Genomic DNA, 18,084 nt, shown 5'->3' with positions numbered 1-18,084 from the left:
AGGGATGGAACCCGGGTCTCCTGCATTGCAGGCAGATGCTTTTACCATCTGAGCCACCACTTCTACATTCTGAACAAATTCAGGAACTGAAAATATATGATAAATCATTTCTAGTTAAACATAATGTAAGCAGGTGTGCTTTTTATTTTCATGCTTTGCAGACAGAAACTAAGAAAAAAATCTAAAAAAAAAAAAAAAGAAAGAAAGAAAGAAAAGAAACTTTGATGGCTTGTCCTTAAATTGATTTGTCATTCAAACACCAATCAATCAACTTGTCTTTTTTGTGAACCTACTATTGTAAGATATGCAAAAAGATGCCATCTCAGGCTTAGATACTGGTCATACACAGATGACTTAGACATACTTTCCTGCCTCATTCTACTAAAAAGATAAGCCTAAACCATGTCAACAAATACTTAGGTCTAAAGATAGGGGGAGATCAGTGTGAAATCTGCAGCTAGAAAGGTCAGAGCTGCTGGGAAGATGGGGTTCTAGGGACTTGAGGAACCCCAGTTACAATTCCTGATCTCAAAAGTTGGAGTTATAAGTCAGGGGAAAAGAAATACGAGCCATCATTCTGGTCCAAGAGAACCTGATGGACACACAAACAGCTATTTGAAAATTTCTTCTGGGACCTCACTGGTGGTCCAGTGGTTTAGACTTTGCCATCTAATGTAGGGGCTGTAGGTTTGATCCCTGGTTGGGAGCTAAGATCCCACATGCCTTGGCATCAAAAAATCAAAACATAAAACAAGCAATATTGTAACAAATTCAATAAAAGATTTTAAAATAAATGGAAGAATAAAAATATAGATAAAAATTTTAAAAATGCCTTTTTTTTCTTAGTTAAAAAATTATTCATGAGATTTGTAGAAAATAAAATTCTCTGTGTTAGTTTGTCACTGATAACATTTGCTAATTAGAGCAGTTAGTTTTACAGTGCTAATGTATGCCACAATAATTCTTACTAAAGAATAAATGCATCGAAGGAATTCTCCAAATTTCTGCAACACCCAGATTCTGTTTTCATAGGTAAATGATTAAAGAAGTTATAACACCTGTCTGCCAGCTACAATACTACAGTGATTCCCTCATTCGCTCTTCCTAAATATGAGTTATCTCTTCTAGTTCATATCATTTGGTCACTGATAGTGGCCACAGGTATTACTATGTGGGTTGATTGTGGCATCAAGTATAATCACCTATTATTGGGGACTACTAATTTAAGCCTGGTTTATAAGACCTGAGGGAATATTGTATTAACAAGATGAGCAAACCATATCCAGGGCTGCTCTGGTGCAAATTAAAATGCTGTTTGGTTGTTGTTCATCATTATGTGTGTTGAATATTGTGTCTTTACCTAAGGGATTATGTGAGGTTTGTAATATTTATAAAGAGAACAGCTACTCATCTCAGGGCCATTTCAAGAGTATGTATTATTTATTTTCTGATCTACCCCCTCCAATGTTCAATATCCTTTAAGAACTGTGATTAATAAAACATTCCAATTTGAACAGTGTGGGTTCTATTCACAAAACATGGTTATTCAGCCCATTTCTATGCAGACATCACCAGGGAGAGCACTTATCACCCAAAAATGCATAATCAACATCAGATATTTTGAATTAATGATTTTAGGGAGGAGGTTCATTAAACTCTTGGCTTCATCCCTAAGTGGGACTTCTCAATTAAGGATGAAGAGATTGGGAAATAGAAGCAACCTGCACATTAAAAATGGTGTGTCAAGTTCAGTTAAAGCTGTGCTAAAGCCTTTCATTCAAGATCTGTCAAGAAATCATTATCATCTTTTTTTTTTCTTTTTTCTCTGAGTTTTTTATAACTGAGGTTTAATGTATTATTAATAGAAGAAAAGGGATAAGGAATACTCGACAGTTATTGTGCAGTGCAGCAGCAATTTTAGGTTTAGGTGGAAGCATTCAGAGTTATTTCTTCCATCTCAAATAAATGTAGGTGCCCGAGAATGGGGTCTGGTCTAATGTGAGCACGCAGAGCAGGTCAGAGCCACTACCCTGCATGGAAACGTGTCCTGAGAGCCATTTACTTGTCCCTCATTTCACAAGATACATGGTACCACATCCATAAAAATATTTAATGTGGCCGTTTTAGGCATCAAATAGCATTTTGCATTCTAGTTAAAGATGGAACTGAAATGAAGCAAGCAAATCAATCAACAGGCTGTTATCAAACACCCAGCTTGTGCCCTCTACTGTTCCATTTGCGTCCAGAATGATGAAATGACCCCTGCTCATGAGACCACTGCCATCTAGTTGGAATGTAATGTCAATGCAAAAGCTGTCATTCTTATAACATTTCGGGCAGAGATTAAAGGTCAAGATTAAAAAAAATTAGAAACCTTGAATTCCCTCTTTGTTGACTAGAAGCTCTTAATCTATATGCCGAGGCTAGGGAAAGAGACCCACCCCGTCCACAACTCTTAGAGAAACTTATAATAATTTGAATTCCGTTTATTCAATCACCCAAAAAATGCTTAAATGACTATTTTTCCTAGTCCATCAACATCAAATCCCTTCAACTTGCCTCTATTTATGTATTACTCTGTTCTGAATATTGAACAAAGGATGCCCGCTGGTATTTTGTAGCCTAATGATTTATCTAAAAAGTCTACTGTCATAATAGTTTTTTTAAAAGTATAAGTAAGGGTTTAATGTTTGCAAAAAAGCATTAAACAGTGCTTTCCCATGAATATCTCATTTCACAGACACTACAGGATGAATTAACATAAATAATACATATTATTATAACCATTTGATAGATGAAGACAGTGAATACTTTAAATCAGCTTTCATTGCCTGTCAACAGTGGACGCAGGACTCTAACCCAGCTCTCAGTCTATGTGTTTCTTTAATGGGTTCTCAGGCATTTTGATTAATTTCTTCAAATAACTGAATAGAACCTTATAGAAATTTAAGTTAAAAATAAATAATATTCTTGGAGCAGCCACTATGGAGAACAGTACAGAGGTTCTGCAAAAATTAAAAATATAACTACTATATGATCCAGCAATCTCACTTGTGGGTATATATCCAATAGAAATGAAACAGGATATCAAAGAGCTATCTGAACTCCCATGTTCACTGCAGCATTATTCACAATAGCCATGATATGAAAACAAACTAATTGCCCATCCATAAGTATGCATATATATAGTATAAAATATTCTATTATATATGGTATATAATATTCTATTTTATATACATGTATGTATACACACACACACATATATAAAATTCAGCCTTGGGAAAGAAGGAAGTTCTGCCATTTGTGAAAATGTGCATGCATGGACCCGGAGGATATTATGCTAAGTAAAATAAGTCAATCAGAGGAAAACAAAGAATGCCTGGGATCTTCAACAAAAATTCAAACTCACAGATACAGTAGAAAAATAGCTGCCAGGGGTTGCAGGGGAGGGAATTAGGAAGAGGCTGGTAACAGGGTACAAACATTTAGCTATAAGATGAATAAAGTCTGAGGACACAAAGTATAACATGAAGACTATAGCTGATAACACTGAATTCTATAATTGAAATTTTAAGAGTGTCAAACTTAAATGTTCTCAGCCAAAAAAGTAAAAAAAGGTAAATATGTAAGGTGATGGCCTTGTTAATTAACAAGATAGCAGGAATCTTTTTACAATGTATATGAATATCAGCCATCACCATGTCACTTTAAATATCGTACAATTTTATTTGTCAATTATGCCTCAGTAATGCTGAAAAAATACTGTTACATGCTTACCATTAAGAAAATAAATAAATAATACTTATTGTTTGTCAAAATTGAATATTCAACAGATATATATATATATATATATATATGTACATATAAAATACATGAACTAAAGTCTGCCAGATTGTTACAGATGCTATCTATATCATAGCTTCTATAAAAGGGAAAAAGAGAAAATTTTACACATAGATCAATGCCACCTCACTCAATTTACACAGGACTGGTTTGTTTGCTAGATAGTAACATCTCAGAGAAATGGCCTGGGGCAAACTCATCACTGAAAAGATATCTAGTTTTTATCATTTCAGCGATGGTCCTCCTAAGCAAAAGTTTTGCAAAATGACTTTAATTCAGTATTTCAACTTGTTTCGTGCATTTAGACAGCATCCTCTATGGTGCTGAGAATTTGACACAGCCATGGTGAACAAGAACTTCAGCTTCTGACTGAAACGAATGTGGCTGGAGAGCCAGGTTGTATAAAACCAATCACAGACACAGCTGGGACTCCTTGGAGCTATCAGAAAATGGAATGGAGTCAGTGTTCCTTTGAAGAGCTTCTGACCTGGAGGCCAGACCCTATCAGCATGAGTCTGTTAGGGCAAATTCATGGCCCAGTGGTTTGATCCCACATGTCGAGCACCTTTAGAGAAGGTCTTGATCACATCCCAGAACATGAGAGAGCTGCAGGGCTATGTCAGCACAAGATCTGGTGGAGAACACACATGGGAATGTCTATCAACCTTTCTCACTTAGTCAAGTTTGTATCATCCTGTACATGAGAGTGAACAGAAGGGACACTGTTTGTCCATCTCTTTGCTTTGGATGTTCTCTTGCTTTAATTGGTTTTGTCAGTTTAGCCAACACTTTGGACCTGCCATGGGAACATGGCCCACATGGCTCAGGGGGATTGTGTGAGCAGAATAGGAAGCAGAAAATATCTAAGTCCATGATTTTAGATTGCTTTTGTGCTTAGACAATCAGATTCAAAATAAAATAACCAGAGATCCTAGTGTTCCTTTCCCATAAGACACTCAAGAGTCCAGAAGCAGGTGGAAACCCATGTCAAGATCTATGGACCATGCTATAGCCCTGAGTCATTTCTTCCCCTTCATCTTCTAAGCAGGGACAAATGCTGTGATTTTTTTTAAAGTGTTCTCACGTGTGACTTTGGAATTAAATGGGATTAGTTAATATCATAGCAAACATGGGAATTATAAAGCTACCTCCAATTCTATTCCTCCAATAGCCATTTATCACAGTCAAGAACCCTGCACTGAGGGAGCAGGGGAAGGTACAACCTCTGTTTCCTCTTAGTCTCCAGCCTCTTGCTGATTCTACCTAGTGGTTCCATTCAAAGAGGACCAAGAGAGCAGGAGTTCTAGTTGAAGCATTCCTTAGACATTAGCCTCTTGGAATTCAGGGAAGGACAAAAACAAGTGAAGCCTGGCAAACTAACACAGCACACACACCCTAAAGGTCTTTGAAAGGCTTCATGAAATGGGATGATTTCAAAAATGTTGATATATCTCAATTATATATCAACTATGAATCTCAATCCTCAAATTTCTTTTTCTGTGCTCATTTCCTAGATGTGTCATCCAGTCTCTTGGCTTCAAATACCATCTATATTTTGATGACTCTCAAATTTTACCTGACCTTTTCCTGAGTTCCAGTTGTGAACTTGACATTGCTATGAAGAGGTCTCAAAAGTCACCCACTCGTGACAGGAATCAAATGTATCACACCAGCTCCACCAACATCTGGCTGACTCATCCTTCCTCGTTCCTTATTTCAGGAAGTATTAACATTATTCCACCAGAGGCTCACGTCAAACACCAGTGAGTCATCCTTACATACTTTTTCTTACTCCTCATTTTCAAGTCATTTGCAAGACTACATTCAAAATATACCCTAAATTTATCTACATCTTCCCTATGATACAATGACCGAGTTCAAGATTAGCCCATGGCACACGCCTCCAAAGTTCTCTCTCTGCTCTATTTTTGTTCCCTCCCACACCCACCAAAGTTATTTCTTCATAGATTGGTAACAGTTGTCTTTTATTTTTTCAAGATTTTTTTTTGACATGGACCATTTTATAAGTATTCATTAAATTTGTTACAATGTTGTTTCTGTTTTATGTTTTGGTCTTTTGGTCATGAGGCATGTAGGATCTTAGTTCCCCGAAAAAGGATTGAACGTGTACCCTCTGCATTGGAAAGTGAAGTCTTAACCACTGGATCATCAGGGAAGATTCCTTCCCAGCCCTTTTAAAGTAACTATTGAGTTTTAAAAAATCTATTGGCTATCGTGCTCATAATAGATTTTAAACTTCTGATCCTTGGCTTCCTAGGGCTTGGGTGATCTGGCCCTTTCCTATCTCTAAGAACTCATTTTTACTTTTCTCTTCATTTATTTTACTTTCACCCCAGTGGCCACCTTGCTGTTTTTCAACAACACCAAGGTTATTCCAGTGTCATGATGTTGTCACTTGTCTTCTGCCTGCAATGCTTTGCCCTCGAGTTTCTTTTGGATCACTCTCTACCTCTGTATCCATCGTGAATACTTCTAGTGAAGTCACTCAGTCGTGTCTGACTCTTTGCAACCCCATGGACTGTAGCCTACCAGGCTCCTCAGTCCATGGAATTTTCCAGGCAAGAGTACTGGAGTGGGTTGCCATTTCCTTCTCCAGAGGATCTTCCCAACCCAGGGATTGAACCCAGGTCTCTTACATTGCAGACAGATGCTTTACTCATTTGAGCCATCAGGGAAGCTCCTTCCCAAATGTTACCTCTGGGTATTTCTCAGCTTCCTCAACTTTAAAACAATCTCTCTTTCATTTTTTTTTTTTGACATTACCTCTTGAAATTATATCATATATCAAATCTACTCTATATTTAATGCCTGTTTCTCAATTACAAGACAAGCTCAATCAAGGACATTTGTGTGTGTGTGTGTGCTGATCCACATAAGTCAGTAAATAGTAGCTGCTCTAAATATATTTTTCACTGACTAAATGAAATAATTTTGCATGTCTAGTGATTTATATATACGTGTGTGTGTGTGTGTATATATATATGTATATATATACACATATATATTTACAAGATATTTTCTGCAACAATACACTTTAATCCAGCATCAGCCTGGCCAAAGCTGGGCTCAGATATCCTCCACCACTCCTACCTTTGTCCTAGAGAAGCTGGAAAAAAAAACAAAAACAAAAACAAAAAACTTAAAACCCAGACTATTTCAGGAAACCATACATCTCTCTTTTTAACTTTTCCACACTACTTCATAATTTTATCCTATTGAACTGCAAACAAAATAATTTTCTAGGACATGTTTACTGAGGCCAAGAGCAGTAAGTTCTACTATTCTAGCATTTGTAATAATAAATGCCAAATCTTGGTGTATGTGCATGATTATCAGTGAGTGAGATAGGATTATAGACTTGTATAGACAGCATACAGCATTCGTGGGCATTTCTGAGAGGGCAGTTGTATAAGAGAGCAGCAGAGGGAAAATCAGTGTGACTGTGAACAGTCACACAGCGTTGGTGGGGCTGGACGGTAAAAACCTGAGCTGGCAGACATTGTTAGGACCAAGGTTTGAGTCAAGCTTTGCTAAGCCTACTCCATACAAGCTTGCCTGTTTACCACCAAAGTCACTCAGTATTATCTTCCTAGGAGCCACTAAAGTGACACTTAACAGAAGTGTTCTCCCAGATTCTAATGCAGCAGTGAGTTTCAGGGAAAATAAATGGAAACGTCACTACATTTCTTGAGGAGACCAGAAAGGGGAGCTCTCACACACATACAATAAAGAGTTCAACAGGAAGTGACAAACAAAGCGTACTACCTCTAGCCGGAAGAGGAAAGATTTTCTCCTTGCCTGGTAACAGCTCAGCAAATGAGAGGCTATCACAACTCAGCCAATGAAAAGCCGCTATACATTGAACTCACAAGTTTCCTCCAATGGACTTTTTGCTTATAACAGCACATCCTAATTTACGCGTCTCCTGTATAAAAAAAAGTTTCCTATCCTTAGGCTTTACTGAACTTGAGTGCGGTTTACCATAGATGTATGTCCCAATTGTAATTCTTTGCTGCTCCTGAAAGAAAACATTTTGCTGGTAAAATAACTGGCTGTTTTATGGTTTTAGGTTAATATTTCCTTTCTTACTAATCCCAAAGTATTTTGCTTCTACCTCTTTTATGGCCTTTACTATGTTTAATTAGTTATACACAATTGATAAGAAATTATTTGGTGGCAGGGACTGTTTCATGGCTCCACCATCAGTCAAGCATGCAGTCTTGTCCATTGACAGTGCTCAAAAAAACACCAAATAAATGAATGATTCCAGAGGTATAACTTGTCTTAATAAAAATTAATAAACATGGCAGGCCTAACTTCAAGACTAAACTCAAGTTACAAACAAAGAAATCAGTTTCACACTGGCAAAGATTTCAGCGATAATGTCTTCTTCAACAAGATTTCACTTTTAGAAGAGACAGTGGTTCTCTATTCAGCAACATGTCTCACCTAGCAAGTGCTGAGCCCAGAAATAGAGAGTCACCATTGATTTTTCAGATCAATGGACACAACACTGTTAGTGTACACAACAAGATAATCAACACTTCAAGGCATTTGTTTTAAAGAATGAAAGCAATTTTTCACACCTTGGCTCTAGTCTTTACTAGCTATGCAAATCATTTTAGGTTTTTTTTTTCTCTTTGAGCCTTAGTTTCCTCATCTATAAAATGAGAATAATGTCCCTACAATTATGATGATTATGCATGAAGTAAATTAGAAAATAGCTGTGAATTTCTTCTGCAAAAACAGCTCTGTATGCTATGAAGTATACCACACATATATGCAGAATTATCATTGTAGCAGACTGCTCTTCTCTCTCTGCTAGCACAACCCCCTTCCTCTTTAATCTGGTAAATAAATCTGCCCCTTCAACATCCAATGTTGCCTCTGATCTGCCACAATAGTGCAATTTACTTGTGCCTCTGCCTCCAGAATTCTAAAATTTCATTTACTTATTTTTTGCTTAAGAGAGATTCTTGACTCATAAATTAACAGTCAAAATTCTTCCCCAGGATTTCTTCCTCCAGATTTTGTACATAAAATTAAAGGAAAAAAGGTGTATTTTGCTGAAGCAGGTTATTAAAACTCAGGTTATTTGAATTTGGGATCCGCTATAGATGAAATGTTTGTGACCCTCCTGCAAATTCATATTTTAAAACTGATATTCAGGGACTTTGCTGGTGGCCCAGTGGTTAAAACCCAGTGGTTAAAAGTCTGTGCTTCCAGTGCAAGGGGCTTGGGTTTGATCCCTGGTCAGAAAACTGAGATCCCACATGATGCAGAGTAGCCAAAAAATAACAAGTGAAAAACCACCCAAAACAATGTTGTTTAAAAAAAAAAAAAAAAGACTAATACCCAATGTAATGGTATTTGGATATGGGTCTTTGGGAGTTAATTAGGTCACGAGGGTAATGCCCCCATGAATGGAATTTGTGCTCCTATAAAGGAGACCTCAGAGATCTTCCTCACCCCTTCTGCCACACAGAAGGACACAGAGAGACACAGAGAGAAGATGGTCACCTATAAACTGGCAAGTGGGCTCTCAAAAGCTACTGAATCTGATGGCAACTTGATCTCAGACTTCCAGCCTCTGGAACCTTGAAAAATAAATTTCTGCTGTTAGTAAGGTATTCTCTTTATCAACCCAAATGGACTAAGATAGACTCTTATGGTAGTAAGTTATTTCATGTGGACTAAAAAGCAGGAAGAAAGAGCTGACAGCAAGAGAAAGGATGAAGTGAGTAAAAAAAGTAGATGTGAAAATGAAGATGACTGTAGAACACTCTCGAATGTCTCCGTTAATTGGCCCCATGTTCCCCCAAACCTGTAACCTGTTCTCAAATTTAATTTTTTAATTTGTATGTTTGATTCTTTTTTATTATAATGTATTTATGGGAGTCTGGGAATTCTATTAATAACTCACAGTTATCATTTATACCAGATTACCTGTTCAGGTAAATGGACAAACAGGCCAAAATTTAAGGGCTACCTGGAGCAGGCTTATTGACCTAGGTGTTGGCTTCAATGTTCATAGGTCATAGTACATAAAGAGTGCCAAGAACAGATTTTCTGAAAATGTAAAAATTAGAAGATGATTTACGGTTTGGGGTTATACTATATTTGAACAACATTTTTGTCCTTAGTTAATAGTCAGGTGGTGGACAATGGTGAGTAAAACACTGAATCCCTTCGGTGTTCACAACATCGTTCATTGGCTACACCCTAATACCAAATAAAAAGTTTAAAAAAGGAAGATACACATAGGGTAAAACACTTAACAAAGAAAAATAAATACCCACTTTGGAAAATTCCAGGTAGGCTTCTCAGAGGAAGTGCTACTTAAACTGTGTCTTAAAAGTGGAATAGTAGTTTATTAGGTTAGAAAGAGTTCAAAGAGAAGGACATTAAAAGCATCTGAGCAGAATGGCCATAGCGGGAGACCATATGGAGTCTGCAGGCAGGTACACTGGTTCCATATTATTGAAGTGCAATGGGAGGAGATGGACATATATATGTGCCCGAAGAGATAGGGATCACTGAACGATTATAAATGTGAGAGAGAAATATTGTGTGACATCATTTCTAATGATACCATCTTGGCAAATGTGTAAATAAAATGTGTCCTGGACTTCCCTGGCGGTCCAGTGGTTAAGAATCCATCTGCCAATGCAGGGGACATGGGTTCAATCCCTTATCCAGGAAGACCCCATGTGTGTATGTGTGTGTTCAGTCGCTACATCAAGTGAGATCCCACATCCACAGAGATATCAAGCCCATGTGCTACAACTACTGAGCCTGTGCTCTGGAGCCTGTGAGCCCCAGAGAGCCCTTGTGCTGCAACTACTGAAACCCACACGCCTAAAGCCTAAACTCTGAAACAAGAGAAGCCACCGCGATGGGAAGCTTATGCACCACAACTAAAGAGTAGCTTCCTCTCGCCGTGACTAGAGAAAGCCCACACACAGCAATGAAGGCCCAGCGCAGCCAAAAACAAATAAATTACTTAATTAAGTTTTAAATGAGGAAAATACATCAGGAACTGGATCAAGGGGAAGTAGAAAGAAAAACGCCCAAGAGTACAGCCAAAGGTGATGGTTTACTAGACTAGAGAGTATATCACAAGTAATAGAAAACTACGGTAAAAGTCAAAACTAAGAGGTTCTTAGTTATCACTGAATAATCTCAAAAAAACATAGAGAATTGCAATCCATAAATTTCATCTGATTTAGTTTTGAGCCTGAACAAGATAAAAATTAAAGGATGACTACTTGGTTTCTGGTTGGGAGTTTAGATATATAATGGTGTTGCTCACTGAACGAAGAAACACAAAAAGAAAATCACATTTGGGGATGAAGGGAAAGTTGAATTTCAAATATGTTCATTTTAAAGTTCGTGTGGTATATCCAGTTAGAAATGATCACCAGCAATTTACATACAAGTCTGAAGCTGAGAAGAAAAATTAGTTAGGATTAGAAATATTGATAATAAGTGTCATTATCATATAGGTGATACTAAAGTCAGAAGAATCAATTCTGTCCCTGGGGACTGGAGAGCATATAGGCCTGTAGATTCTGGATTCATCTCTTGGGATGCTAGTATTTAAAGCAGGAGCATGAAAATAGATATCAATGAAAAGGAAATGTATGTCCTTGGTCCCATAACCCCAACTCTGGTTGTTAATTCACCTGTCTTTTCTGAATAAATTATTCAGTGTTCACTTATTTCATTTACAAATGAATATACCTACTGATAGTTTGGGCTTTCCAGGTGGCACAGTGGTAAAGAATCTGCCCTCCAGTGCAGAAGATGCAAGAGATGTGGGTTTGATCCCTGGGTCAGGAAGATCCCTTGGAGAAGGAAATGGCAACCCACTCCAGTATTCTTGCCTGGAGAATCCCATGGACAGAGGAGCCTGGTGGGCTATAGTCCATGGGCTGGCAAAGAGTTGGATTCAACTGAATAACTGAGCATGCGCTCACACACACACATGGTCTTCAAGGTTGCCACACTAGAGGGAAAGAAAACTGGAGGGTCATGCATTGTCTCTTAAATGCCTTGGCTCAGAAATGTCACTTCTGCTTGTGTTTTATTGGCTAAAACTCATCATCTGTCCCTGATGACTGTAAAAGGGGCTAAGAGTGATGGAGGAGCTTATGAAATATCTGGTTTACATGACTGTCTCTTCCATACCATTATTTTAGGTGAGAACAAAGATTTAAAACTTGTATAAAGTATAGAAGAGCATTCATTTGCTCATGTCTTCAACTCCATTTACTCTCTTCTCAGCATTAAGTGTCTGATTTTACATAGGGTATAGAAGATAAATACACTAATTAGGTTTCCTTTTTAAGTTGTTTAATGCCTAGCAACACTAATTTCATAGGATTGAAATCATTGAGAGAAAAGAGATCTATTTCTTTCTTTCTTTTTTTTTTTTTTTGGCCATGCAGGGTGGCATGTGTGATCCTAGTTTCCTGAACAGGGATGCAACCTGTATCCCCTCAATTAGAAGCATAGTCTTAACCACTGGACTGCCAGGGAAGTCTGAGATCTATTTCTATTTGTTTGTTTGTTTAATAATCCCAGGGGGTAGTAAAACAACAGCTGCTTGATAAATGCTATCTAATTATACTTCCTTCAGATTTTTACTCAAATATTTCCTTCTCTGCAAAGCATTCCCTGATCATCCTCTTTAATACTACACAGTTCTTAAGCCCTTCTTCTCTTTGTTACAATTTAGTTTTCTCCAAAGTACATATTACTCTGACACTTGCCTATTGTCTCATTCCCCACAATAAACTTAAAGAATAAAAAGGCATTTGCTTTTTGAATTCAGTGCTATTTCAAAACTGCCATAATAATACCTAGAATTCACTAGGCTCAATAAAGAGTTATTGTTCAATGAGTGAAGAAGACTTCGGCCACCTGATGCAAAGAGCCGACTCATTGGAAAAGACCCTGATGCTCAGAAAGATTGAGGGCAGGAGGAGAAGGGGATGACAGAGGATGAGATGGTTGGATAGCATCATTGACTCAATGGACATGAGTTTGAGAAAACTCCAGGAGATAGTGAAGGACAGGGAAGCCTGGCGTGCTGCAGTCCATGGTGTCCCTGAGAGTCAGACACAATTGAGTGACTGAACAGCAACAACAATGGGTGAAGAAAATGAACATAGGATAAGAGAAGTAGAACTGAGAAAAGATCAGAAGTTAGGAGAGAGCTTTACTTTCAAGGCCTGGAGGTCAAAGAAGGTTTGCTGGAAAGTAGGTGTGTTGGTATGCATAAATAAAGACTTTCCAGGCAGTGCCCATCAAAACATGGTGGCCATCAAGATGAGTGACCGAGTGATTGGTGGATGAGCGTGGGCAGAGGAAAGTTACTCTGGAGCCTCAATGACTTCATACTTTGCTCACCAGCTCAAGTGTGACATGAAATTCTTATATTAGCATCAATCATAAAGCTTCAAGAAATTCTCCAAAATCCCAGGAAGACTGAAAAAAGGTGCCCCTTCCCTTCCGCAGAAACAATTCCTGTAGGAATTCACCTGAGTGAGCAAGCTCAAGGTCAAGAAGCAGGTTATGAGGGCGATTGTTGTTATTTTTGTTTATCTCTTTGTTTTTGTGAGAACTCAGCTGAGTAAGTGAAGCAGAACAAAAACACACTTAATAGGATGGTTGGAAATGATAAAAACCTAAGCGTCCTTCAAGAGCCAGCATAAATATATCCCCGCCTTGTTTGATCATTTCATTGTCTCTCTTCCTGAGGCATGTGTAGCTTACTCCATGCACTTCTGTTTAGAGTATAGCAGAATTTGCCAAAAAAATTAATTAACTGAGTACTCAATGTAAAAAGCGAATGATTTGTTTAAAGTACAAATATGCTGATTATAATCTATAACAGGAATGTATAGCAGTACTAATGGTGTTTAAAAAACTGTTCTGCTTTTTGTGCCTAGAACATAGCTGACCCAGTGCTGAGAACACAGCTGATCCCCAACATGTGCTCAAGGACTGAAATTTGGAGTTCAAATCTGTAGGCAAAATAAGCCTCATTACTGTTTCCTTTGAAAGCCATGTTCCTGAGTCAGAATCCTGGACAACAACCTCCCATAAGACGGTAACAGACATGGCAAAGCACCAAGTGGTGTGTTCGTTTTTTTGTTTCTGATTTGTTGTTCACAGACAGTAGTTATGCATTAACTGGTTTTATTTTTACACTGGAATTCTGTGCCCTTTGTGCAAGATGTAGAAGTTAATTGGCAGCTAACTCACTTTGATGACAACTTCGGTGTGCTTGAGGGACATATTTTTGTAAATTGCCACATTTTTGATAGATTTTTACCACAACTGGTTTACGTATAGATTGTTATTACGCTCCAGCACGACTCACTGCCTCTGCTCTGAGCAGATGATGGGGGTAGAAGCTCATGCTCTCTTACTTCTTAGCAGCAATGATAATAACAATGTAGATGCAGTGTGTGTTTTCACAGCACAGCAAAGAAAGAAGAAACCCAAGAGAGTCCACACAGCCATCGGAGCATTTACTGTGAAACTAGAACAAAGTACTATAATTTCAAAGATGCTGTTAAAGGCATCTTGCCTTACAGAGAGGCACTGAAGAACACATCCATTAGACATGAACTTTTGTTAGATCTATGAGCAGGCTTCTCTCTAACAGAGGTCAATAATGTTGTTTTCAGGCTGCTTTCTACCTGAAAGCAGTTACAACAGCTTTGCTAAATCCCAAGGAACTGTATTCCCAGTGGTTACATGGAGCCTGATTCTGAGAGCACTGAATAGCTTTCATTTCCAATTCCAATGCTGACTTAAAACTGGGAAGAATCTCTATCCTTCTCAGGGGCTGTGTTTTCTCATCTTTAAAAAAAAGAAAAGAGAACCACATGATCAGGTGACAGCTGGACTCCCAATTAAATTCCTCTTGGAAAAGTGTGACGTCTCGGGTAGTATGTGTGATAAGGAGGTGGGTGGCAGAAAAGTATGATGTCTCAAGGTGTTAATGGTAGAGTTTGGGCAATTTAGGCTTCCCGGTGGTTCAGACGTGAAAGAATCTGCCCGCAATGCAGGAGACCTCGGTTCAATCTCTGGGTCAGGAAGATCCCCTTGAGATGTAAATGGCAACCCACTCCAGTACTATTGCCTGGAGAACTCCACCGGCAGAGGATCCTGGCATACTGCAGTCCATGGGGTTGTAAAGAGTTGGACATGACTGAGCAGCTAACACACGGGGGGAAATTTAGTCTTCCTCAGAAATTAATAACGCATTGACTACACACAGGTTTCTAGCTGAATGAGAAGAGCTGGTAGAGTTGGCAGAAGAGCTCATTGCTTTCAAGCTTCCCAAGTACAGAAGGGAACTCTGGCAGGTGGTCTTTTCATTTACAGAAATTCCTTATCCATCTCACTGCCAAGAAATGAACTATTATTACAGTAAAAGCATTTCTACTATTAAAACTTGCTCTATAAAGCTTAAGTAAAACAGTTATTTTGGCTGAAAAAATTTAAACATCGAATCATTCATCTACCTGTTTTTAAAGAAGTATTTATTTATTTATCTACCTACTTATTTATCTTTGGCTGCACTGGGACTTTCTAACAGCACACAGGCTCATCATTGCTATGTGAGGACTCTCTCTAGTTGTGGTGAGCGGGGGCTACTCTCCAGGTGTATACAGGCTTAGCTGCCCCAGTACCTGTGGGATCTTAGTTCCCTGACCATAGATTGAATCTGTGTTTCTGCATTGACAGGAGAATTCATAACCACTGGCCCACCAGGGAAGATCCCTGCTTTCTTAAGAATGGATAAAAGACATGGTTTAATCTTGCTCACTGGCCAGGGATCATTATTACAAACATCACTATAGTGATGGGTGGCAATGTCATTGGGTCACCAGGCGGTTTGCCCCTGCACCAGGCATTCCTATTCTGGGATTCTGCAAAGCAGAGAGCCAAGGATCCTCTACCTCTGCACTACAATTTGTTCACAAGTTCTAGTGTGCCTGCCAAGCAGAGATGCAGGTTTGATCCCTGGGTTGGGAAGATTCCCCTGGAGAAGAAAATGGCAACTCACTCTAGGATTTTTGCCTGGAGAATTCCATGGGCAGAAGAGCCTGGCAGGCTATAGTCCATAGAGTCCCAAAGAGTCAGACACAACTCAATGACTAAACAGCAGCAGCAAACAAGATATGCATGAGAAAGGATTCCACACTTTCCTTGGACTTTTCAAGAGGTCTGCATCCAAGTTATTAGGAAACACTGAACTATGCTAAGTGGTCCAGATTTTATATTTTAAATATAAATTTTTATATTTAACTAAAAACCTATTGACCAATGCTATCACCTTCATTTGCTAGTAAGGTGCTAGGCACAAAATGCAAGTAAAATAGATTATTTTTAGGAATGACCTGAATGGGAAGGAAGTGCAAAAGGGAAGAGATATGTGTATGTCTGATTCATTTTGTTGTACAGTAGAAACTAACACACAACATAGTAAAGCAACTATATTCCAAAAAAATTAAAAAACAAACAAAAAACAAATAAAATATCTTTAAAAATATGGACTTGTAACTACACTAGAGTTATCTTTCTTAGTGACTCAAAGGAGTTGTCTGATAAACAGCACAGCTGAATTCCATGCTGGTTAATTGACTAGCAGAAATCCACATGTTAACTTTCCATGATCTTATTTCTCCTTTAGAATCCCCTGAATCTCCCATATTGCATATTTGCTTCCCTGGGTCTCATTAGTCACCTTGAAGTTTGTCTTATTATCCATCACTTCAAGTAACTCAAATTGCATGTATACTTCCTCCCTCAGGCAGAGGCACAACGTAATATCTGGACATGACATTTGAGGCTTCACTTTTAAAAATTCAATTACATTGTAACTGAAAAGAATAACATTAATTAGCAATGTAAAATGTAAAAGTAATTAATAACCATAAGCACGTGTCAGACCCATGAAAGGCCAGGCCCCACCCCTACTCACTTTGACCACCTGCCAGACCCTCAATCTCGGTTATTATATGCCTCTAAATTTCAAAACTGCAAACACAGCACTTACTTACAGTATGATTTATTACACCAAACCCGAGCTCTGCTGAGCCCCTCTGGTTTATTATTAATAAGGTACCTGTGAGGTCACCATCAAATCTCAACAAGAGACAAGGTTCCGGAGTGTTAGCAATAGAAAAAAAAAAAAAACAAAAAAAAAACCTCGGCTGATAAAAAAACTGGAATTATCTCCCAAAATTGAGCCCACTCCATTTGGCAAAATTAAACAAACAAACAAAAATGTACCTTGACAGTTTTGTGAGTTGAGTACTGTGTTTTGCAGTTTTAAAAAACGCAAATGAAAAATTATGTCATCGTGCATGAAAATTCTTTAGATGACGATTAGCTACCTGTTTTGCAGTGGAATTTCAGAGTTCATTCTCATTATTATGGGGAACAAATGAGATCACAAATTAATGGAATTCTTCTTCCTGGTACTGGGAGTTGGTGTTCAAGATGGGAGACTAAATATTTACCAGAACGTGAGGAAGGACCCATGTAACTGGGAGGACATCAGTTATATTTGTTTTTTGAACAAAGGACTGATTATGAGAGGGGGCAATTTAAGTGATGCTCCAGCAATATATGGCTGAACACCTAGCTGAAAATTACTCTGAATTTATTTGACACTTATTATGTTTTTAATGCTTCCCAGGTGGAGCAGTGGTAAAGAATCCATCTATCAATGCAGGAGACACGGGAGATTGCGGGTTCGATCCCTGAGTCAGGAAGATCCCCTGGAGTAGAAAATGGCAACTCGCTCCAGTAGTCAGGAAGATCCCCTGGAGTAGAAAATGGCAACTCGCTCCAGTATCCTTGCCTGGAAAATTCCATGGACAGAAGAGGCTGGTGGGCTACAGACACTTGCTCCTTGGAAGAAAAGCTATGACCAACCTAGACAGCATATTAAAAAGCAGAGACATTACTTTGCCGACAAAGGTCTGGCTAGTCAGAGCTATGGTTTTTCCAGTAGTCATATATGGATGTGAGAGTTGGGCTATAAAGAAACCTGAGCGTTGAAGAATCGATGCTTTTGAATTGTGATGTTGGAGAAGACTCTTGAGAGTCCCTTCGACTGCAAGGAGATCCAACCAGTCCGTCCTAAAGGACATCAGTCCTGAATATTCATTGGAAGGACTGATGCTGAAG

Source organism: Cervus canadensis, chromosome 5 (genome assembly GCF_019320065.1).
Source record: "Cervus canadensis isolate Bull #8, Minnesota chromosome 5, ASM1932006v1, whole genome shotgun sequence".
Lineage (NCBI taxonomy): Eukaryota > Metazoa > Chordata > Mammalia > Artiodactyla > Cervidae > Cervus > Cervus canadensis.
Note: the sequence above shows the minus strand (reverse complement) of the source record.